This window comes from Cygnus olor, chromosome 21, assembly GCF_009769625.2.
Source record: "Cygnus olor isolate bCygOlo1 chromosome 21, bCygOlo1.pri.v2, whole genome shotgun sequence".
Classification (NCBI taxonomy): Eukaryota; Metazoa; Chordata; class Aves; order Anseriformes; family Anatidae; genus Cygnus; species Cygnus olor.
The window spans coordinates 8,839,669-8,864,780 of record NC_049189.1 but is presented as its reverse complement, the minus strand read 5'-3'; the positions used below and the strand labels follow the sequence as shown (position 1 = coordinate 8,864,780).

Here is a 25,112-nt window from a genome sequence, read left to right as displayed (position 1 = left end):
AGGCAGGTCCCGTTTTTGCTCTTCTGAGAGGCTGCAACCCTGTGCCAGGGCAGGGGAGAGGGGGACCCAACAGTGCTGAGGGCAGCAGATTGCCCCAGCTCGTGCAATCAAGCCTGGGTAGGAGTTTGCTCCCTCATCTTCTGTCTCAACCACGACACACTGCTGGCTTAAGAGGACACTTATCTTAGATTTCAGTATGTCCAACTTCCTCCTATAGGCAGGGTGCTGATACTTATCTCCTTAAAGCAGTGCTTTCCTCCCCTGCCTGCAGCCAAGGGGCCAGAGCCGCTGTGCGGGGCCAGCTATGGTGCTGGAAACATCCTGCCAGTTCCCGAGGTGCGTTTGGGCTGGGGGGCAAGAACTGCCCACAGACGTAGAGCCAGGTACCTGTCACCTCTTGTCTCCACCCCTGCACTGTGGGATGCTGGATTTGGAGGGGCTGCGATGCCAGATGCCCGATCCACTCCACACTGACCCCATCAGCACGTTCCACTTGTCCCTTGTCCCTCCGCAAGCCCGGGGCACTCAGCTGCCAGGCTCAAGCCAAGGAGCAGGGCTGAAGGCAGGCAGAAAGCACCATCACACCCTACTCATCCCATCCGAGGGGACGGACGGCGTTCGGTCACTCCACAGGAAGAGCATCACCTCTCAGCCCCACGCTGTCCCACGCACCGCCAGGTACCACCAGGATGCCAGCCCTGAGTACTGGAGCTGCCTGCTGCAGCACCTTGGGGTGCTGCTTGGCCTGCCTGCACCCTGCCCTGCCCCTTTTGGTAGTTGTAGCTCTCTGTTTTTGTGCTCTCCAAGGGCATTAACACTCCCATGGCAGCTCAGCCCTCCTTTGAGCAGCATTCACTGTAGAACTGATGGCTTCTCTCACTTTGGCCTCTGTGGGTGGCAGGGGTTAAGGCTTTTTTCTTATTATTATTTTATATTTTAACTGTTGCTGCAGGAATAGGATGGTAGGATGGGATAAAATGAGCCCTGAGCCTCTCAAATACCTTTCCTTTCCGCCACTTTCAAATGGCTCCTCTCTTCCTTATGGATCCTGTCCCACAACCTCCCAGCTCCATCTCTTCCCCTCCCCAAGCCAGACTCAGCCCCAGGTGAGGGACTGTGTCCATTTGCCCCCGACACCTCCCAGTACAGGGGTAAAACAAGGACCCCCTTCTTGCCCTTGCTGGCACAGGGAGCTGCCAGCTCCTCTGCGACCCTACAGGAGAAGGACACTCCTGTCCCCCTCCTCCAGTGTCCCCCAGGCCTGTGACATCTCTCTCGCCCACTCAGCCATCCCTGACATCCCCGTGCAACCCTGAATGTCCCCCTAAGTCTCTGCTCACTGCTGCTGCCCCGTCCCATGTCACCAGCCTCACTGACCCACTGCATTTGGGCCAAGAGCCCATCCCTCCACGCAATCCTCCCTGTGCCAACCCCACAGCCCCAGTCCCCAGCCCCTCGGACATCCTCTGCTCTGCCTGCTGAGCTCATCTCCCCTCCAAGGACTCGCAGCCCAACGCCTCCACCCCGCCTCTCCCTCTCGTAAACCTTCCTGGGTGTCCCACTGCCAACTCAAGATCATCGTGGCAAAAACAGGACGTCCCCTCCAAGTCCTCCCCACCCTGCTTCAGCAGATGGGTAACTCCAAGATTTTTCTTCTTATTCCCCAAACTCCCAACTTCAGCACCATCTTCTGCTCCTTCCCTCTTCTCCTGGGAATCCCTCCCCATGTGTCAATGTATGCTCAACCTTGGCTGCTCCGTGCTTCTCTGCACTTCACTTTTGCCACATCTTTGCCCTCCAGTCTGAGCAGGACATGGCCAAGCACATGGGCAGATCTCCTCTTTCCCTCCAGCTGTCTTGGCCACACCACGCTCATGCCCTTTGCTGGCTGTGAACACTTCCATCACTCCCAACTATCTCATCCTCCCTCCCCAGGCACGCTCAGCCACCCTGCCGCTCTCCTTGCAAAGCAGTGAAGTCACCGTGGGTACCGGATTGCGGAACACAAATTAGCACTTGCATCCTTTCCCTCCCCTATGCTGTACGAGAACATAGCAGCAAATCCCTCTGTATATTTCCTCCTGCATGGGACTTGGGCTCTCTCCTAGAAATGGCAGCACTCTGCACCCTGGCAGTGGTGAGCACAGCAGTTTTCCTGTATCTCCTGCTCTCCCTCTATCCACGCGAATTTACTGAAGTCAGCTGGCCGTAGGGAAGCCAGGCGATGAAGGTGGCAGGATGCAAGAGTCTGGGACTAGGCAGGACAGGTGCTTCTCTCCCTGCTTGGACAGACAGCAGAAGAGGATGAGGCCTCCTTACATCACGGGAATCAGAAAGGATGGGTCCCACCTCAGCGCCCACACCGGGGTGCTCCGACTTGTGCTCACCAAAGATGTCAGCAGTGTCTCGGCCCCAGGGTGCTCCCCCCAGCAGCCCCAAAGCCGCAGCAGCACGGCGCTGCAGGACGCCCAGCAGAGCAGAGCAGAGACGAGCCTCTGACAGCAGCGATCCCAGGACAGCGGGAGGGCGCCCGGCCAGCACGCCTCCGAGAGGCCTCCCGACCCTGACTGCCAAAATCCCGCTTTAAGTACAGGAAAATAAATTGTGCAACCTGCCTCGGACTGGATCGTAACACCCCGTTAAGGCAGAGCAGGAGGAAGGGGCAGGAGCTGGGCTGAGGATCAGGCCCGCATCACAGCATTTAGTCCGGACTCTGCTCATAGCTGGCATTTCACCAGCACCGACAACACGTCATGCCCTCCTCCCCTCTCACAGGTGTGCCCGGGATGTTTCACCCCTACAGAGCCCCTCCTCAGGGGTCCTGGAGATGTGGCCAAACACAAGCCCCGTCCTCATGTCTGCACGTGGACCTCAGGAGCCACGGGTTCAACGCAGACTGTCCTTCATCACATCAAAGGGGCAGCTTGGGGGCCTGGATGGAGCCGAACACCCCCAGTCCTTACCTCACTGCCAGCCAGGAGCAACAGAGCTCAGTGTTCCTCCAGTGCCCAGGACCCCCAAGGTGCCGGTCCCCACCGACTGTACCCCAAGAAGGGGGGAGCCCTCCTACCATGGTCCCCACCAGTCTGACCCAGCAAGATATTCCTCAAGAGGAATTCCTCAAGAGCAAGAGGCTCTGAATTTGTTTTCATGGCTCTGTCCAGGCTGCTGCAGGGAAATTCCCTTTCTCCCTGGTGTCTCCTGGGTCGTTCCTCAGATGCCACTACCTGAACAAGGAGGAGTTTGCTAGCAGGGGGTGTCTGCTTCATGGAAAGTGAGAAACAGGCACTTCAACGGGGGGGCTGAAGCGGGACTGCATGCTCAAAGCAGAGGAAGGGCTGCAGTGCCATCTCCTCTCTGCAGCCAGAAGGAACATCCCACAGTTCAGCCTCAAGAGGTGAAGGAGGCTAAACAAAACCAGGGATCCCTGACAGCATGGGGGCACATTTGGGTTAAATCACCCTCAGGACAGGGATACTGTGACAATTAACACTCGCTGGAAATAGTCCAGCGCATGGTGAGACTGCAGGCAAGACAGTTCATTTTGGTGATCTGGAGAGATCCTGGGACATTGGTCCTTGCTTGTTCAGACATCTGAGCTTTTGCTCCTTTCTCAACTATGTCTTTAGTAGGTAAGTGAGAGCTATTATAGCAGGGTCTAATAAGGAAGGGTTTGGAAAATCCAGTGTCTTCAGCTGTCCCAGTCTCCTTGAGCTGGGTGGCTGCCAAACTCTACGGAAGGTCTCATCACTGCCTCCAGCCCTTTCTGAAAGAAGGCTGACCTTCTTATATGACTGCTGCTGTACAGAGCAGGAAACAAAACCAGGGTGGCTTGTCACCTCTCTCACCTGTCTCACCCCCACAGGTGACCAGAAGATGGTCTCATAGAGGTACCTGCACTCTGCCAGAGCAGCACCACTGCTCGCCAGGCAGGAGTTCAATGGTTCTGTGACTTCTTCCCCACACCACAACCAAGAGACCATCAGCTTCTCCAGTTCCCATCCTTTGGCCTGCAAGATGACTTCAGCTACTTGTAGGTACAAGCATTGCCTTGGAGTCCAGAACCAAAGGAAACACAACCTGCTCTCACCACAAGTCAAGGAAATGACAGGAGAAGTGCTGTGACCAGGAAAGCACCAAAAGTGCAACCGCATTTTCCCTCTCATCTATGGCTTCCACCAAGGAAAACCAGAAGACTGGGCACCTTCCCGTGCATGCACTTTACAGCCTATAAACCTCAACTTCTCTGAAGGAGAGAAAGTTGGTGCATGGAAGTTTATCAGTGAACGCTTCTTGAACCCGAGAATTAAAAAATTTAAAAGGGAGTTTTCAGGCTGCTTCTGAAAAAGACAGCTCAGGCACCCTGTTGCACTGCAAAAAGTTGCTTGCTGAGCTACCGTCTTAGAAAGAAGATGTGCAGAAAATTAAATGTGGCAAGATTATAGATGTCCTCAAACTTGAAACTTGGCTATAAAACAAGAGATGTCCAAAGACCACCACAGAAACATAAAACATGTTCAGAGCAGTGCCAGAGGTCAAGGCACTGTGCTTTACACGCAGCTCAGTTGGAAGAGTGAAAAAATCTGGAATTCTGCATGAAAAGGAACATCAGCATTCACATTGCCTCATGGAATTACCAGGGGAAATTGTCGCGCAGGCAAGCTGAGACCAACCCGAAGGGGACTGTCACTTTGCAAGGACACTCTGAAGGTGTTCTGAGTCTCCACCTGCAGCAGTGTATTTCTGGTTTGCACAGTAACAACACTCTCCAGGCTCACGGGAGCCCACAAAAATGCATCTCAGAGGCTTCACAGTGCAACTTTCTGTTCTAGACCTCCGGAAAGAGCGAGTGAGCTCTGGAAAAGTCAGAGGCAGGTGAACTCAAATACTTATCTTTTGCTTCATGAGCAACAAGCCATGCTTCCCTCCGCCTGGTTTGCTTTGCTTTGAAGCAAAAGGCATATTTGTTTCAAGACCCTCCTTGGTCTACGGTAATAAAGACAAGTGGGGAATGAAGTGGAGGTCTTGCAGCTGCAGGGCTGTGTCCTGTATACAGAGAAGCTGTTGTGGTGGTACCGTGTATCTGCTGTTTCATCAAAGCTGAGAGAAGAAAGACACTGGGTCTGGGTGGGAAACAGGATGAACAAGTAACCAACAGGGCAAAAGAAGGAAGAAAATGCACAGCCCACTACACAACAGGAAGATGCACACTCTCAAGTGAAGTGGGACCACAAAGGGGGAGGCAGGACAGACAGGCCCCCCAAGGATGCTCTTAAAAATGAGAATTGAGATGAATGTGGGGAAAGGTAGAACAGCCACAGTGAAAGAGCAGCAGTGGCAGCCATGAAGATAGCTCATTTGGGACTCGGCCTGGTGGAAGCGCTCTGCTTTCTGTGGCCAGCTGGAAAACCTGCAGCCGTTTTATTTCCACCAGGAAACCCAGAACATCCGGGAGGGCGTCAGAGCTGAATTAGATGCAAAATAAATCAGTCCTCTGTGTCTTTTTTTCTCAATAGAGAAACTTTGCCATCTCAATTTCCCACCTGCTGCAGCTAGGAAGAGTCAGGATGATAAAAAAGCTTGCCAGGATGCTCATACACATGGGTGTCCCTGCTCTGGGCTGCCTGCGGACTCAGGAAGGCAACGCATCAGTCACGCTCTGCTGACTTCTGCTTTTTCTCATTAAAAAGTTGGTGTGTATCGCTGTACCTGCAAACCATACGGAGGCGAGAACACAACCCTGGGCTCCTTGGCCAGAGCTGGAGGCAGCAATCGCTCACTCAGGAACCCTGATAAGAGCGGACAGCCATGTAATGGGAGGGGATCCTCGATACCAGGAGAGCTGTGAGAGCTGCCATCTAAAGGCTCTAGCAGGTGATGAAGGTGGAAGCTACAACACAACACACGCGGGGGAGTAGGGATCCAGACCAAGATGTGGCTGAAGAGGCAAAAGGAAACCAGAAGATTTTGGAGCTGGGGAGCCCGTCCAGGCAGAAGGTTTGGGGCAGAGGCAGCGGTGGCAGTTCTGTGACTTACCCAAGCCCTCGACGAGTTTCTCAGCCAGCATGAGCTAAAAACCTCTGGGCAGACAGCCCAGGAAAAGCTGAGCTCTGGACTAGCGAGGACGGTGCCTGAAGAGCAGATGAAGCAGAGGTTGTAAGAGCCAGTTAAGAGCGAGGGCGGTGGGAAAAATTTACTTGAAATTTTTGTGTGCCAGGGTTTTGAGAGCAGCCCTTTGGAGGTGCTCACCTCGCTGCCCAGGCACCCCGCTCCCCTCGCAAAGCAGTTTCTGGCCGCATTGTCTGCATCTTCCCAGCCCATGTGTGTCCCCATGGAGATCCCTCAGCTCCAGGGAGGTGAGAGCAGAAGTAGATGCTCGTTGGGGTAGGTGGAGAGCGGCTGTTTCGCTGCTGCTGGCAAGCACTTGGCACGTTGGAGATTCGGGGGAGCCCAGTTCTGTCAGGTGCCAAGTACCCTCAACCCAGCACACTGAAGGAGAAAGAGAAGGACCTTGGTGCTCGGCCAGAGATGGCACTGGGCATTTCATGGTCATCTGAGCACAACAGCCATTTCTAGGGGTGTTCTCGGGTACAGGAACAGGCTCTGCTGATGTTTTATTAGCCCAACTCAACTTGGGAGTGTCTGTTTTGCACCCTGACGTAGCGGGGCCCTGAGATTAATTCTGAAAGTGCAACAAAAATCCCCTCCAATAAACAAATTCACAATGATCCTAATGATGCCAACCTCTTCAGTTTTCCTTTGTAGCAACCAATGACGAAGCCACCTCGAGCTGTTTTTCCCCATCCTATTTCTATCTCCCATTTCCTTCTATCCAATATTACCTTCCAAATTCCAGCTCTGATCCTCAGATAATTCAAACATATTGCATTGCTTTAAGAACTGTTATTTTATCCTTTCACCTGCCACTTTTCTTTTAGATAAACACTCGTTAACTCCCAACATATCACTTTAACTCTTTGACTGTCACTGGAAATGGAACCAGAAGACTTTCACAAGGGAAACTCTTTCCTCTCCTTTTCTTCTGTGCTTTGTGCATTAAGCCAAGAGAAATCTCACCTGCTTGAGCATTGTCTTCATATCATTTTATTTAAGCTCTGTCTAATAATTTCACCAACTTCTAGGGTTATTATAACTGTTCAGGCTGGACGTGTGGTGTAAAGCTGTCTTAATCACAGCATCTTGTTGAGGGTTACTTATTTCTGTAATGCTTCCTGCCCTGACTATCACCTCTCAGGACTGGCCTTCGGCACCCAAAGACCTGATCTGCCCACAGGATCCCAGATTACGATGCAGGCATACATCTCACCCATTTTCCATCCAAATGCAGTGGGCAAGGACAGCACCAAGATCAGGAACTGAGCAAAATGATCCCAAATGAGTGGTGGAGTTGGGGAGCAACAAAAACATGGCACAGAGGGAAAAAGTTGCAAGCTAGAAATCCCTTTCCCCCCTACAAACAAAAATCAGGAGCACTTCACTCACCCTTTTCATATCTGTCACTCACGGATCCCTGCTCTGCTACTTGGACATAGCCGTGCCCGCCCTGCTCAGGACCCAGATCCACCTCCTGCAATCACAGGATCAGCTAAATCACCGTCCTTCAGAACAGCTGATCCCCTGTCTTCCCAGCCTGAACCACCTAAAAAACTGTTCTTTCCCCAGATTTGCCTCCTTCAGGACACTAGACCACAGGGATTTGGGGTCAGTTTGCGAAGGTAGGGCTTTTGCAGGGAAATCAGCCACCTTGCACAGTCTCTGCAAGGACCCAGAACTGACAATAGCCGTTCAGGTATGCTGCAAGGAGACCAGCAGTGAACATCATCCTCTCTATCCCACAATAACCAGAACAACACTGAGTGAGTCCTGCTGAAAATCCCACTTTGGCAAACTGCTCCTCCCTACTGGAAGCACCACGATGCCCCAGAGGATGATGAAGCTGAAGAGACCCTGGGCATGTGTGTGGGAAGTGGGCAGGCACCCACAGTGGTAGGCAATGCCAGCTGCTGCAGGGCACAGCATCTGTCCAGCTGCCACCGCCAGCAGCCTGGTCCTCCGCCTCCCCTAACAGCACCAACATGACCTGTTTGGTACCATCCTAGTCCCGAGGGAATATGTCATGTAGGGGGCAGGCGAGGCGGTGCAGAGAGAAGCTCTCAGAGTACAGCTTTTTCACTCCCGCACGAAGGCATCTCCTGCTATTTACCAGAGGATGCAGCACTTTCTGGCACCATTCTTCAGGGCCACCTTCACCATCAGACACCATTTTGGGGAAGAATGGCCACAACACAAGGCTCTTGAGAGGTCTCACACTAACACAGACTCCTGGCCTCACCGTGGGCCTCCACACCGCAACCCCTTCCCAGTGGAAGCCCAAATGCAGGCCCCAGAAGCCATCTGTGGGACCCAAGTACTGCCATGAGGTGCAGCCAGTCAGCAACACCCCACGGCCTGGGGGCACCCCAGAGGCCGGGAGCACCACACGGCCCTCCAAAAGCTGTCTTCCTCACCATGTGCCTCAGGAGGCTGCCAGGAGGTGGCCAAGTTAACAGGGCCGCTCCGCACTGAGATCCACCCACCTCACCCGGGGTCACAGCCGATCCGTGTCGCAATGTTGCTCTGAGTCATCCACTTCCTCCCAGTCACTGAAATGGCCTCAAAGTTTGCACAGATGGTGCTTAATCCGAGTTTGGACAATGGACGTTTGGGCTGTAAATGACAATTTCTAACCAAAAGAAGGGGGAGGGAGGGGAGGCAGGGCAGGAGAGGCCACAGGCCAGCAGAGAACGGAGGTCAGCAGAGCAGTGAGCCAGGCAATGCTCTGCACCCAGCAGGGATGCAGGAGCTGGAGAGGCTCAGAGCAAGTCAATGCTAAATTCCAGTGGGATGAGGACCAAGATTTAATGTCCTGCAGGGACCTAAGCCTGACTGGGGCTTTCTGTCCTTGACCTCCCCATGCACAGCACCCGAGGGGCGGTTGCTGTAGGTCAACAGCATGGCCCTGGCTGCAAGAGAGACGGTGGGGTGGTTGGTGGCCCCTTCCCAGACCACGTTCCAAAGGCCAGGACAGCACGTGGCAGCTCCTCTTCCCACCCTACGTCCCATCCTGCTCTGGGAAAGCACAGGTCTCCATCAGCCCCCTTCCATCCCAAGCACAGAGAGCTGATGCTACAGGGAGCAGCAGTGTTTGTCTTCCATGACTGGCCACGATGCAGAACAATTCTCTGTCCAGCCAAAGGGCAGCACTCAGCACCCTACAACATGCACCCAGGGCTCCTGTGCTGGCATGGCTGGAGGTCTCTGAAATGCTCTGTACAACGCATGGGGACAATGCCTTCAAGGCCCTTCCTCTCCTGGCCATGCTCAGCTGGACTCACATGGAGGATGGGAATCAGACCCTTTAACACCACTACCCCAGGCCCGAAGCCTTTGCAGGACTGAGTGCCACAAGGTGGCAGGCACAGGGGCAGGGCAGTCCAGCATGGGTGAGCAGAAACCCTCCTGCAGGGCAAAACCCTTCTCTCCCACCGCTCGTCCTTCCCAGCCCCTAGCACCACGAGTCGGAGCTCTGGGGGTTTACAGGCCAGCGTGAGAGCAAACCTGGGATGGGGCAGGGAGAGCCAACAGGGCTCAGCATGAGGGCTGGGGGCAGGCAGCGGGGAAAGCCTTGCAGCAGGAGGAGCAGCAAATCCTGGGGTCAGTGGGCTGCTGGGTTAATGGACCCAACAGACAGATGCCCATGGAGGGGGACGCAGGGCAGGTGCTAGCATCCTGTTACTACTTTCCTGCCTCTCCCCTGCCAAATCCCCCTCTCTCTAGCCCCCAAGAGATGGCACAGGGCAGGAAAGGGGGGCAGGGGGGTGTTGCTCCTTCTCCACGAAAATTACATCAGTCCCAGGGCTTCTGAGCAGCTGGGGCATGGCTGAGAAGCCTCCGCTCCCTGCTGGTTACGTGGGGCTGACACAGCCAGGAGGCGCCGAGGTCTCACAGCAGAGCAGAATGGGGCAAGGCCACCCCCCCCACCCCGGGCTGCGCTTGCTGTCCCCGTCGCATGTTCACGTCCATTCGACAGAGCCCTGCACTTCAGGAGCAATTAGCAGCAGAGTTGAACTAATTCCCTGCATGGCGGGTCCAACACAAACAGCGCGCGCTGGCCTGCGCCCCACACCTCCGCGCACATTCACCTCTGTGTTTTGGAGGGCCAGGGCACCCCTGCCAAGAGCAACACAAATAACCCGCCGCTTCTCCAGGTTAAGAGGCAGCCCTGGAGGCCTGGAGTTTGGTGGCCAGGCCGCGCGCAGGCTCCACAGCCAGCAGAAAGACGGCCTCTGTTAGCAGCCCGGGTCACGGCGGAGGCAGGCAACAAGGGCTCGAGTATTCGGGGCCTGTCCCCGAAGCCAGGCATGAAGGAGGCAGCAGCAAGGGAGTCCCCTCATCGTGGCCCCCACGGAGCAGTGCTTTGGGGGCCGCTGGTGCGGAGGGGAGAAGGCACTTGCAAACAGCACCTGCAGGGTGTTTGTCCGTCCCGCGCAGGCACAGCCAAGGCTCCAGCAGCTGAAATAACAAGCAGGGGGGAACACTGACGGGCCCCCCTGCCTCAGCGTTGGTCCCTGCCGCCAGGCTTAGGCACTGCTGGGTTGTGGGCTGGGGAGCCACCGTGGTGAACCGAGGCTCACTCAATCCTACCTGGAGTCACGGACGCTCCTGGGTCTGGTGACAGGCCCCAGCAGGGTTTTGGGACTCGCCCAAGAGCTCCTGCTCCCGTTTGAACCTCGCGGTGCTGCAGCGCAAGCGGGGCTGCCAGCTCCTTCTGAGGCGCATTGCGATTTTTCAGTGCAAAAAGTTCAGAGTTGAGACTGCCCCCTCTGTGCCCCGTGGAACTCACGCGGGCACCACCGCAGTTTAGACGTCCCTGACCCTGTTTTATAGTGTCCCCCTGCACCAAGGTATGACAGCCCTGGAGGTGCATCTAAACCCAGCCCAGAGCCACGCACTCCTGAGATGCCTCACGGCAAATCTGTCCTCAGCAGCTGCTGCAAACAGCAGGCCCGGGGAAAGGGGGCTCTCGTCCTGCAGCACGGCCGCTCACAGACTACGCTTGCCCACATGTGCCAAAGATATAGGGCCATGGCAGGGCAGGAGACTGCCTTCAGGGCAAGCTGTACTCTGGCTCCTAGGAGAGAACGCAGGACATGTCCTGTGACAATAAAGGGACCCAGGGAGTCGAGAAGACAAACTCACTGATGGCTGAAGATTGGAGTGGAGATGGCATCAAATCCTGCCCCTAGCACCACAGCCCGCTTGGGGCCAGCTCTGACTGGAGCCCCCTGACACCGGGAGCACGCTGCCAGGTCACATCGCACCGAGCAGGTCGGGGCCGCCTGCCCTGCGCAGTGAGAGGGCAGCAGCCCAGCACCCACCTGAGCCAGTGCACAAGGAGAGGAGCCAAGAGCAGCTGCAGGACAGTACCTCACAGGGTCACAGCAGTGCCGAGCACCAGGTCTCGCTTGGGATCAGTGTAGGCTGGGCATCCTACCCGGCCTCAGAAAGGCTGCAACCCTGGTGCAGCAGCTGCTCGCTGCTCCTATAGCTTGGGCCATAGCTCTCCCACCCAGCACCCAGGCCAGCACATAGGCAGGACTGTGCTGGGGGCACCCACTACAAGAGAGATGAGAGTTGCTTCACCAAGCATCAGCCTAGCAGTAGGCCCAAATCCCCATCTCACACGTGTGGCCAGGGACAAACGTCTGCCTTCAAACGCTCTCAGACAGGCAGAGGGCTGCTTGCCCATCCTGCCCGTACTTCCCCAACAGCCCCGTGGCACAGCAGAGGGGGATCCATGTCTACCCTGCAGAAACTGGGCTCACGCAGCCTGTCCAGACAAGGGGACAGGCATCTCCACGTGCCATGGGCACAGACGAGCCTTCGGCCTCAGGATGCATAGTCCTCTGCAAACAGAGCTGTGCCTGGTCCCTGTTGGGACGCACAGCCAGAGACCTTGACAGAGCGATGCCTGGTTCCAGACGCGCTCTCACAAATGCTGCAAAACCAAGCCATGTGTCTCTACGAAAGCCCCCAGCTGCTGCACCATGCAGGTGATAAAGAGGTCCTGGGGTCAAGCTATTAAGCCTCCTATCTGATAAAACCCTTAAGCTGTTCTGTGATCTTGGGCAGGCATCCCTACGGGGGAGCCTGGTGGGGAGGGAGAGGGACTTGCAGCGAATGATGCTGCACACTGAGGATCTCCAGTGCTGCCAAATGATGCCAAGGAGCCAAGGGCTGGTGAAGCTGCAGAAGATGGAGAGCCTGGGGGGCTGCCACTGGGCTGGGAAGGCCTGGGGCACAAAGCAGCCCCTCTTCTGTCTGTGCCCAGCCCTTGGCTACTTGCCACCATGCCTGCAGCTTTCAGGCCCTACTTCTTCTCTGAAAGCATTTGCAAAGCCAGAGGACATGAGGAAGCAAGGGCAGAGGCTTGCAGATGAGGTGGATGGACACACATTTTGGCCTCAATGGGCCACATCTGGCAGGACCAGGCTGTACTTGAGTACTTACCCCAGGGAACAGGGCTGGACCCAGTGCTTCGTGTCTCCTCAGGAAGGGGAGCCACGTGTTTTCCACTTCTCCAGCGCATCCAGTGGCTGGGGTTCAGCTGTTGCTACATCCCCAGGGTCTCATCTTCAGCAGAATGGGCAAGAGGAGGAAATAGGAAGCCATAAAATATGAAACTTGCTCTGAGACTGGCTGTACAGACACCACACCAGCGCTGGCTCATTTCGGAAGTGTCATGGAGGCAGGAGAACTCCTAGGACATCTGCCCACCTGATCTGCACCCTACCTTCCAAGCCTCACACAAAGCTTTCATGGAAAAGGGAAAAGACAGGGCTCCTTATGGAGGAACAAACCTCCGAAAGCCACAAGCAGAGCTGGCCCCACAAGCTCCAGGCTGGCTGGGTCTGACCCGGTGTGCATCACCACACGTGATACAGACTTCCACCAATTCGTTCTCCTCCCTAAAGGCATGGGACAGGCAAGGAAGGAGCCAGAAACGTGGCTTCACTCAGATGCCTGCACTGAGCAAGGCTGGGGTAAGTCCCCAGCTCTCGGGTAGCGCTCTGACCCCTGCCAGGCTTACCTGAGCCTCCGACAAGCCTGGGTGCTGCAGGACTCTGGCCACCCCTGAGCACTGCCACATCTGCAATGCACCTCCACACATGCCTCCTTCTGCAGAGAGCTGGGACAGGTGGTGACTGTCACCTCCAGCCACAGCAAGAGGTCATTCAAAGCAATTTCAAGGCTGCCCTTACCTTAACTCTCCGCAGGACAGAGATGGACAGCACTCCATGACACCAGGTCTGTTAGACAAGAACTGTTGTTCTCAGACCCAAATCGCTGCTGGTCACAAGACAGGAGAGGGGCCAGAGATCTGCAATGGTTCATTGTCTGGGTGGGCTGGTTAACAACAGCATGACACATTAACCCATGCCAGAACCACAGCAGAATGAAATCAGAAGGGAGCAGACTATGCACCAAGAGACACTTGAGACAAGTGAGATTAAAGCAAGAATCAAAGCCCAGGGGCCCTTCTGCAGACCCCAAGCCTGCTTCAGGCAGCAGGGCAGGTACCCTGCTGCAGAGGTCTGAGGAAGGACCCAGGCAGAAAGCGGATCCCCACAGCACCACTCCAAGGCTTTCCAGCATTCACAGCCAGGCTTATCATCAAAGCAAGCACATCAGTGTTGGCACACAAGCACTGGATTTGTTGCCCTGCGCTGTGGACACATCCAGTGGTCCAGATCCTTCCCCACTGCCCCCAGCAGGGTAAGGCAAGCATTAGCCTCAGCCAGAGCTGGGACTCTCTGCAGCACCACAGCCAGCACCAGACAGGCAGCCCCAGGGCAAACCATCCTCCAGACAGGGGTTGGGAGCAGGATGGGCTTGATCAGGGCACAGGATCAAAGCTCACAAGTCCACGAGCCCCCATGAGCAACGCAGTCCCGTTTTTAAAAGCAATACTGCTTTATAGGCACAGCAGCTGAGCTCTAGCCAGACACTACAGCCACATTTTCAACGATACTGCAGTTCTTCAAGACAGATTCAAGTCCGGAGGGATTTTCAGAGGCAGCTCTTTGGGCACCTAAGCATCTGCATCCACCAAGATCTTAAATTACTTTGGCATTTTGCAGAAGCCTCGTGCTCTGCTGCAGAAGCAGCGACATTCCCAGGTTCCCTGGACAAGTGCTGCCCAGGAACAGTCGTTTGGAGCTGGCAGCGGCTCTTCCACATCACACAGGACACACCAGCCTGGCACATTCAAGCTTCCTCACTCTCAGGAGAGGGAAGATGCTCCCGCTGTTTTGCTGAGCCCTCAGAAGTCCCAGCTCGCAGGCCTGAGCAGCATCTTCTCTGCGCAGGATCATGAAAACGTCCAGGAGCCAAAGCTGGAAGAGGGATCAGTCTGGTGGCAGTGCCCTTGCTGGGACAAGTCTGTCCCATCTACCTCCACAATTTCATTTACCGAAGAGGCTGAACCACTGCAGGCTCACCAGGGGAAGCAGCAAAGCAGAGACGGGCAGAGCAGCACTGAACATGTCGGAGGCTTGCTGCAAGGAAGGAGGTGAGGAGGTGCGTGGGCAGCATCACAGCAGGAATAAGGGGCACCTGAGAGGGACTCAGCACCTTCTGCCTGCCCTCCTGTCCCCAGTGCAGAAACTACCCCACGGGGACCCAGCCCCAGGGCAAGCAGGCACTAGGGAAGCAGGCAGATGAGCCCTTCCAGCAGCTGGGGAGATGCAGGGAGGCCCAGGTGGCTCAGCACAGCACATCAGGGCAAGCAAACTCCTGCTGAACCCCCCTCACTTCTCTCCTCTTCCTCCTGATCCCCTCTAAACCAGGGCCGGGTTCAACAGGAGGAAGCCAAAAGCAACAGAGCCAAGGCTGCCCCCTGAGCCCGGCGGCAGCGGGCGCCCAGCTGGACGCTGCTAATTCAGGCGCTCGCTGTTGATGGCAGAGCCCCGGCGCAGTTGTAAACAGCTCAGCAGTTTGTACACTCCCCAGTATCGATGTTATACAAAGGAGCTGGAAATGTAAATGATTGCGCTAGACCTACAGCCGGTGGCTGCTGGTGCACAGACAGCCCCCGGCAAAAAAAAAAAAAAAAAAAAACACGCTCCAGCCCGCTTCTTGGCACTGTGAAGCAGGCCTGACTGCGGCCAGGAGCAGGGAGCAAACCTTTTACGTGTTTGCCATCTAGCGGGCTTGGGAAAGCCTGCACAGAGGCGCTGCCCTGGGGTACGAAGCCTCAGCGGGCACAGGACCGGCACCAACTCTCTGTGATTTAGCAAAGGCAGGCCGATTCGGTCACCGCTCATCCCACTGATGCTCTGCAATGAAGCGAGGCAAGGGGGTCGGACCCAGACCCTGCAGAGCATCCAGCTGCTGCAATTCCAGCTCCTGAGATCACATCGTGGGGCAAGGCAACCTCCATCAGGACAGGGGCTGTACCTACGTGCTGGGAGCCTGCAAATCCAGCGCAGGACAGTTGAGGTGGACACACCTCAGGAAAGCAAGGGTGCCAACTGCATGGCATCTGCTTTGTCAGTTTGCAGAAGGGACCGCATACAATTTTTTGGAATATTTTCAATTTATTTTTTTTAAATCAGCCATTTCAAGGGAAAGGAGCTTCACATTTCCAGGACGTTCCCAGCCAGCTTGGCTGCTGGCTCAATTAAAGATCATTTGGGCCGTGTGTGCCTACGAAGGCTGCAGTCCCAGAGCCCACTCAAGGGTCTTTAGGATCGTAAAGAAAAGGGGACTTAAAAAGGGAAGAAAAAAACACACTCTACTATGTAATGGCACTAGCAAGTAAACTTTTCTAATTTTCACCCAAGTAATAATTCCGAAGGAAGAAAAACAAAGTTTGTTCAGCTGTAGTTAAGGTTGAGCAAACACAACACTAATCACTTTTGCTTCACCTCTTGGAAAAGGCTCTAGAAGAGTGTTGGAGCCTTAAAAAAAACCAGTACCAACTCTGAGCCATTCAGAAAGCTCTGAGGAGCTGGTGCTGTTTCACACCCCCCCCCCAGAGGGTGCTTTAAAAGCCTGTGTCCTGGAGCAGGCAGCCAGCCCAGCTCTCCCACACCTGCTCGGGAGGTTGCAGCGAGGTCTGCCCAGCCTCACCAGCACATCTGCAGCCTCCAAAAGGCTTCAACCCGTCCGTGCACCACCCAATGGGAAGGGCAGGGCAGCAAAAGCTTCGTGACCATGGCAGGTGCCTTGGTAAGGCACAACCGCTGGCAGACCCCATGGCACCCCAGGCATCTGCAGGGCACCTTGAGCACAGGGGATCTGCTGCCAAGCTGCGTCCCACTGCCCGCATCACTGCTGGCATCCCTCGCTCCGCACCGCTCCCTACGGAGGGCGCCTGCAGGTCCCGCTCCAGGGAACAAGGACCTAAGAGGCAGCTCAGAAGGACTGTGGGCAAAACCAGGGCATGGGGAAGGACAGAAGAAAGCTGGTGAGTGGGGGCAGACAGCAATTACAGAGGACACAAGACAGGTGGAAGGAAGGGGAACCATTAGGTAAAGAGAAGAGGAACAGGGTCAGAGGATATGGGGAAGGCAAAGAGGGAACTAAGACATGGGGAAGGAAAGACATGGGAAGGAAAGGCAGGGGGGAAGTAGCAGGAACCTCCAAATGCCTCCTCCAGCCTCCCAGGGGCGATTTGTGACAGCGCGGGGATTGCCTGGGATTTACCGGAGCAGCGGCAGCCTCTTCGGGAACACCGGGCTGGTCCCGACCTGCTCCCTTCCGCTCGCTCGCCAGCCCCGGCAGGCCCTGCTCACCCCGGAGGCCAGGCTCGCACCGCCTCCCTCAGACCTCGCTGCCTCTGGTCCCTTCCAGCCTCACCCACAGCTCCAGGGACAGCGCCGCAGCCACCCTGCGTCCAACAAACACGAGGAGAACAGAGAGCCTCTGTCCAGGCGCTGGATCGGGTCCCAGGAAAAGCTGCCATGAGCACAGAGGCAGGGACAGCATTGTGGCTGATGCTGCGGTGAGGTTGGTGGCAGGGGCCCCGATGACCCCTGGGCCGAGCAGCAGTGACAAACTCCAGATTGCGTCTTGCAGCCGACTGTCCCCACGCGTCCCCCCGCTGCAAAGGAGGTGACAAATTACCGTCTTTGTTATTTGAGCGCATACCAAATCAGGGGGATCGGCATTTGTCAGATGAGGGAAGAAAAATATATTGTGCAAAACATTACAAGGTTTATTTTCACAGAGCTTTAAAAATCAGTCAGTGCCAGGTTCATAAGCACCTCTTGGGACAGTTGGCCCTGGTTTGCTGTAAGAGACTTATTTTTCTTTTTCGTTCTTTTTTTTTTTTTTTTTTAATCTTCTCCCCTCTTTTTTCTTTAACTCAAACAAAAAAGCCTGCTGCCTCCAGTGCATCAGCAACGATGCCAGCCCCATGGGAGGACAAGTGCTGTGCTAAGCAGTGCCAGCTTTACCCCAGCCTTAGGAAGAGACAAGTCCCTACAGCACGCTGAGCTACCTCAGCTAAATTCGGGGGGATCACCTTGGACAGTGGCACGAACCAGCTCTCCCTCTTGTGAGGAAGCCTCCACAATTCCAGTGATTGAAGGGAAACGCTGCAGTAAGCCTGAATAACAGGCAGGACATCTGCATGCCACCACAAGATGAGGCTGTTTCTCTTACAGGAACACCACCTGAAGGGCCACATCCTGAACGAGTCCCTGCAGAGGTGCCGAGGCATCGCAGCACGCACCTCTCGCTTCAGGTCACCTTTGGCTCTGGAGATGAATCTGGAGATGAATCGTGCTTTGCCACCAGTCCCAGCTCCTCCAGCGACCGCGTTCCTGCAAAAATCCTGCTAATGCCTATCACAGCAGAGGCGGTTTAGCTTTACCATCCTCAGAAGATGTTTTTTGCCCTCAAATACACTTCCAGTGCTCCCCAGCCCTGTAAAAACCATGCCTACGGCAAGCGACCCCTGCCTGGCTTAACCCCAGAGCCCTGCTCCTGATGCAGAGAAAGGCAGTGTTACAGAAAAGGCTTTCTTCTTCTGCTTCAGAGCCAGATCTTCAGCTGCTAGGAAGCTGCAGTTACTCTGAGTTACACCGAATGGAGGGAACAGAGGCTCCAGAGGACAAAGCAGATGATCTGCCTGCACCCTGCCATCCGGTGCGAGACACTGCCACCATGCAGGATGGAGGTTTCCAGAGCTGCACCCCCCCCCAAGGACGTGGGACAAGGGCAGTGACCACACAGCTGTACCTGCCCACCAGCCCTTCTGCCTCTTCCTGCACCTGTGTTTTGGGAAGCCCCCTGGCTCTTCCTCCGCAGCCACACTGCTCAGGCACAGCCAGCACAGGACTGCAAAGGGGAGAATAGAAATTCTCCCCTTTCCCCATGCGTGCTTTGGTGAGCATCATCACCCCCAAAGTAAGAGTTGCTGATATCCTCCAACAGGTTGAACATTGGCATCTCAGTGTCCTGGACCTGTACAGAAACACTTACCCAGGAAAGAGGAGCCAGTTTTGATGAACCAGTCTCAACGGTTATTTCAGCAGCAACATTTGGGATTCCTTCACTGCTGGGACATCAGCAGGGCACCTCCGGATGTCCCACGTTTTTATACAGCTCATCCCCTCTAACTACTGCTGGGGAAATACCACCCCGCCAGGCAATGGGTGGGAATATCCGGGGTCAGCCCGGCAGGAGTACGCTGAACAAACCTGCACAATGTTAGTGCAACTCTGACCAGCCACCAGCAGAAGTATAGATGGGGACAGTACACTCACTGTACACTTAGGGGCTTACAGGCTTTCTGCTTGCATGTTTACAGCTACAGCTCTTTTACAAAACTGCTTCTCTAGCCTGAGAAATGCCGCACGTGGATGCACAGAAGGATCAAGCAGATGAACGCACACCTCACACGTGCAGGTGGTAACCCCACGCTGTGCTAACACAACCCGTAGCAGTATCTTGATTTTCTCAAAACCAAGGAAAAGCTAGAAACGCAGAAGTAACAAGAAGTATTTTCACAGAAGCATAAATCCTGAAGTCGGGAACTTGAGATGTAAAATTGAAGCAGGTATTTACACTGCTTATATAGCCTATCCCAGCACAAATACTGGTGGCAAGGGCGTTATTAAAGATGACAGTAAATCTGCACTACACAGCTCAAGCCCATCTCTTATCAGAGCCCAGGAGGAAGTGTTTTAAGGCCTCCGACCTGCACCTGCCCATTTCTGTATCCCTACACCTCGCCCTGAAACACCCAGCCAGTCATCCCCAACGCAGGGCACCGAGCTCTGGGGCTCTTCCAGCTGATTCATTCAGCTCTCATCCAGCTTTGCGAGCTGCCAACACGACCCAGGCAGCCCTGCCGGCTGTCCCGAAGGCCCCGAGGGCTGCTGGAGTCAAGCCCCCAGTGTCCCACGCCGCTGCGAGCACTGCTCACCTTCAGAAGCCCACCGGGTGCGGGGAGCGCTGGTCCCACGTCCTGCAGCAGCCCTCGCAGGAGGCTGACATCAGTAAAACGGGCTGATTTTTTCATTTCAGCCATCCAGTCTGAAACCACCAGAGGGCAGCTTGAAACAGAACCGTTTAAGGGCTGCCCACAAGAAATAATTCGTTTCCGAGCACCCAAAGCTGCTTGCCTAGGTACAGCACATTAGGTTAAACGCAGCCCACCACACACTGCCTGCCTTCAGGTGCAGCAAGCTGAGCGTTAATGGCTCAGGGAAGGCCCCTACCTGGCTGCAAAGCAGTTCTAGGGACCTCTAGGCCTTTTTGGTCCTTAGCAGTGATGCTCCCTATCAAAGCTTACCTTGACAATTCAGGCCAAAGAAAACCTTGGGGAAAGGAAAATACTTCACTAGCTTCCAGGGACCACTAGATAAGGGGCGATCCCTAGATAAGGGGCGATCCGACAAACACGCTGCCTTTGTTACTGGCAACTTCCAACAAAGCTGAGAAGCAGGCAGAGGGCACCCGCATCAGGCCGAACCTAAAAACACATAAATCTATACCCAAGAGTTACCAAAATCAGACAGGAGTCCTGCTGCAGCATGGGGAGTTTCATTCCCCTGCCACCATCCAGATGTCCTCTGTCTGGGCTAAGGGCTTCCCCCCACACCAGGCTATTTATCCAGGTCCAGGCAGATGCCAAATGTTCTTCTTGATTTCACCTCACTACAACGAGCAGGAGCTGGCCTGTTAGCATCAGCTTGCCAAGGAAGAAAAGGGAGGAGGTCCTGGGCTCGCTGGTGTGCTTATGGCAGGGCAGCAGGATCTCTCACTAAGATAACCTGGCTGTTGAGCTTGAGCCTGTGCCCTGTTACCAGTTTCTTGCACAACCCTGGACAAGTCATTTAGGGCAGGAGTTCACAGAGTTGTTGGTTGGTTGGAGCTCCTGTGATCAGGCTTCTCCCCAGGCGGGGTTTCAGGAACTGATTCAGCTCACGAAAAGGACAGCTCACAACGGGAACTAAGGGAACAAAGCCAGCAGAAATACACCACCAGGAAAAGAGCCCTGCTCCTTTTGCCAGCCAAAAGATTTATTCTTAGTTTAACCACTTTATGATTCGTTTTTACAGTTTCGGAAGCAGCACTTTCCTCTTACGTGCTTGATCCTCTCCATGAAACGTTAAGTCCCTAACCAGAAGGTGCCCAGGCACTCAAGCAGTGACTTGCAGGCTTCAGATGGACCAGGGGAGGAAGAGGAGCAACAGGGAGGAACGTTTCTTGGAGGAAGACAAATGTAGGTGGCACGGGGAAGCAAAGCAGTGCGCCTCCCCAGCACGGGACCTCAGAAGGACCCCAGGTAAAATAGCCACGCAGGAAGAGAAGCCAGTGAGCATGAGGTAAGGCGACAGGAAGGCTGGGTCAGGGCAGTGCTGACAACAGCGCTCTCAGTCCCACTGTCTGTTTTGAAAAGGAGGCAGCTGCTACCAGCTGCAAAGCGAGGCCTAGGTGGTGGCCAAGTAGCAGAGGACATTGCCGTCTCTTGGGAACATGCCAAAACCATCAGTCTGTTTTTAGCTGCGTCTACAGCAACAAATGGCAGAGACAACAGGAACGCGTTCGCCAAGTGAAACCATACCCAGCAGTAACCCCGCGTTTTTCGGGTCGCCTTCAAACTCGCTCTAGCCAGGTCCCACAGACACAAACCCAGTTAGCTGCTGGAGCACAATATCCAGTTCAAACACGCTAGAGATACAGGCTCGCTTGCTCTTGCCCATTTCCCCGTGGGGCCCCAGGAAGCTGTGCACACCGAGGAAGCAGTGGTGCTGGTGAGCAGCTGCACGAGGGCAGGGAGAGGCTCGATGCGAGGCTGCTCGCAGGACAGCACAGGAGGGGACACCTCCCTCCCGTCCTCCCAGCCCAGGGGCTGCCATGTTTGCAATGTGACCCTAATACAACTCCAGCTAGCGCGCTCTGGGATGGGAACTAGAATGCACGGCTTACGGACAGCTTGGAGACTGGCTTCGAAAGCACACTGATCCGACTCAACTGATGGAGGTGGCTGCACCTCATCACATCTCCCCCCAGGAGCCTGCTAAGGAAGGAAGAGCAGACAGACACAATTCAAGCGGAGTGCAAACAACAGAGACAGCCATCCTGGGTCAGATGAGGCGGCACACTGCTCGGAAAGCATTTCAGACGACAGGTAGCATTTGCTAAGCGGTGCACTGCCATTTGACCCATGCCATAAAACATGCTCCAAAGGGGCTGGTAAAGATGCAGTTGCACCTCAGGGGTCTTATCAAGCGTGCTCATCTTTCCTTGCACAATGTGCTTAAGTGTAAGCACTGACAGCAAGAATGAGCACATTACTAGGAAGGAAAGGGAGGACAGGATTAAAGAGTGACTGAACAGATTAACACCTTCCTCGGAAAGCTGCAGAACTCTGTCTCCCTATCCAACTCCCAGAGGCTTAAGAAAACAGGACCCCAGCTGCAAATAGAGCAGCAAACCCCACAGCAAATGTGCCCTTAACTGTGAAACAGCTTCCTAAAACTGCTGGACTTGACAGAGCAAACATAGTAGCCCCTGAGCCAGAAGGACAGGAGGGAAGTGTGGGAAGTGTCCCCTCCTGTGCTGTCCTATGAACAGCTTCACATCAAGCCTCTCCCTGCCCTACTGAGCAGCACCACTGCTTCCACAGCGTGCACCGCTTCCCGTGGACCCACAGGGAAACGGGCAAGGGACAGAGCGAAGGCTCCTCACTTCCATAACGTTCCTGATGGTTCCGTAACGTTCCTGATGGCACATCACGGGGATGCTGGCAGGAGAAGAAACAGCCATCAGTGTGACACGATCTTAGCATCGGTTTGAGTTATAGCAGCCAGAGGCAATGCCTGCACCAAGAGCTACAGAAACAGCAGGGTTAGGTAAATAAGCTTATACATGGTAGGGAATTTCCACACATTAACTGAATCAGCAAGGAAGGGACAGAGCACAAGGGTGTGCCAAAATCATCTCCCTGTCATCACCCCTGGATTCCAACCTCTTGTTTTGGATTTCTGATGCAAGCACGTCCCTTAAAAGAAAGGCAGGACTTATACCAAGTACTTGCCTATTAGTTGATAGTCTTCAACTTCCATATTTCAACTCTGACAACGGCACAGTGGGAAAACAAACTGATTCACGCCATTTGTCACCACGGCACACACGTTTACATGATACAGCCGAACTGGTCAGACTGTGTGTTCGCTCCCACCTCCTCCCTACGCCTCCACTCCGGCTCTCCTCTTACCTCCTTCCTTGCAGTGGTTTTGGCACCAGCCTGACCACAAAAATAAGCAGTAGAGTACACTAGTTCAGCAGGAAAAGTATCCTGCAAGGTGTTTTTCCGTGCAATTAGTGAATGTAATCGTCTCTTGGTACAGCCAAACAGAGCTCATGTAAAGGACTGTGTGGGCAGGCAGCTGAGGCAGGGACAGTCACTGCTCCAGAGACACCAAGCAGCTGCTCAGGATACAAAGCCACTTGCTCGAAGCAACCAACAGAAACAAGAGCTCCGTTCACAACCTGCTTTTCAGCAAACTGATTTAACATTAGGAATCAAAGGATTCACATGAGAGCCTAACTGAAAAAACAGAACTCACTAACCTGTATTTTTGTGCAGGAAGAAGCGGCTGCTTAGCAGAACAGCTACATGGCTGACCAACAGGTCTCAGGAGGAGAGCGCGGGGCATCCCAGCCACTAGAACTGAGCCATTAAAACAAGAACCTGCTCTGGGGTTCCCATGCAGCCTTCAGCCCTTTGAGAAGTTTTAATACGATTCTCAGATGCCTTCCCATCAGACTTTTGGCCCTTTACAATAGCCACTGCTAACACAGGGAGCGCTTGGTTCAAAAGCCAGCTCAGACCACGTACTACTTGCACTAGTAGTTAGCTACTGCAGGTACCTCGAGTCTTCCCAGGCAAGAAAGCTGACAGCACCTCGAGTCTTCCCAGGCAAGAAAGCTGACAGCACGGGGCTGTGGGTGCATCTTGGGATAGGCAAGTACTCTACTACAAAAGCAGTAACACGAGGCAATTGCAGCTCAGGCCACGTACTAGCTTGCCACACCAGTATCAATGGAAGCGCCCAAGTCTTCCCCGCTGCATTTAAGACCTTTGCTTTCAAATCTGCTAGCCAAAAACAGCAAACCCAAAAGGGGATAAGAGAGGTTTCTCCACCACCACCACTTTTACCAAACCCAGCAACACAGAGCACACCTCCCAGCCCCGGCTTGGGAGGGACCTCACCGCTGAGCTGAGCAGAAAGGACGTGGTGTGAAAGAGCCCCCAAGCTAAACTGTTTGAGCTTGTTCAGCCAATTCTAGCACCTTGTCCTCTCTCTGGACTGCGACAGCTATATACTAACATAAGCTATAGCCTCCACAAAGCTAATGCAACACTGAAAGGAAGGAAGCAGCAGCGCTCTCTGGAGAGGTTCTTCCCATCATCCAGTGCCTTAAGGATTGCCTCCAGAGACAAGTTTAGCCACGTGGCACCCAAACGACAAGCACGGCCTGTTTGGTTAGCCAAACTGACCTGGAGGAAAGGACTGGCACAGGTCACTGCCAGAAAATACATGCAGGAAGATCAGCTATAGGCATCCTTCTGCTGAAGGATGTATTGTTGAAGGATGTATCCACGACCGAAAAAGCTTGGCAGGGTAAACCTGCTACTTGAAAGCCAAAGTCCCTCTGAAATGCAAGGAGAAGCCTTTAGGAATTTCCTGCCTGATTTCATGCAGGCAATCCTTTGGCCACTAGCCTGGCTGCCGACTTTAGACATTAATTCGGTTTAGCAACTGGAGGATGCAGGAGCCCATCCAATCCTGCGCTGTAGGAGCCCACCCGAGCCTGCTGTAAGCACAAGGAGCAGCCACCAGTGCTGGGCTGTCAGCGAGCATCATGCACAGAGCAGTACCTTCAGCTGCGAGCCAGAGAGCTGCAGCCAAGTCTCCCCACAGAAGACAGCGACTAAAAAACTAAACTGCAAAGCTGAACAGCAGCACTAATTGCTAAGAAGTGAAACGCTCATGTTTTACGCTGAGCTTTTGGATTACAGTACCCAGAAGTCAGCTTCTTAAAATACAAGTTACCTTTAATAAAGCTCTTTGGAGTATGTTTTTAGTAATTAATGCACATTATACATCAAGTGCGAGACCTCCTTCCTTCGCAGAATATACCAAAAGGTGCAGCAAGTCTGTGCGCTTTTAGATAGGAGGTAAGTATCACATCGTTTGCTCCTTTCTGGATTTTTGCTATCTGCCCATGAATGGCAAGCAACAGGAAACTTCAGAGACCACCTTCCAGACAGAAGAGGTGCAAGAGCCCAGTAACTCCCCAGAGCCTACTTTTACAATTCGGAATCAAGCACAACAAGTGCTCCCTTATTAAAGGACCACTGTGCCCCACCCACCCTTCAGATTTGGGTATGACAGCAGTGACTGCCACAGATCCCAACCATCTTAACAGAACTGAGGCCAGCAGCACAGAGGAAGGAAGGTGTGGACTGATAGCGTTAGGTATTAAGGAAAGGCCCAGACTAACTTGTAAGGACCAGAGAGGGG

The 25,112-nt window shown here is 54.3% G+C and overlaps 1 long non-coding RNA gene across 1 annotated transcript; it reads right to left on the bottom strand.

Annotated features, from left to right (window-relative positions):
• Positions 1-9,872: 9,872 nt before the first annotated feature.
• On the bottom strand, positions 9,873-24,345 carry LOC121058417. The gene is made up of 3 exons (XR_005814197.1): positions 23,523-24,345; positions 13,323-23,488; positions 9,873-12,693 (listed from the first exon to the last, which is right to left on the bottom strand). It is a non-coding gene; the product is annotated as an uncharacterized LOC121058417 (long non-coding RNA).
• Between the last annotated feature and the right edge of the window lie 767 nt (positions 24,346-25,112).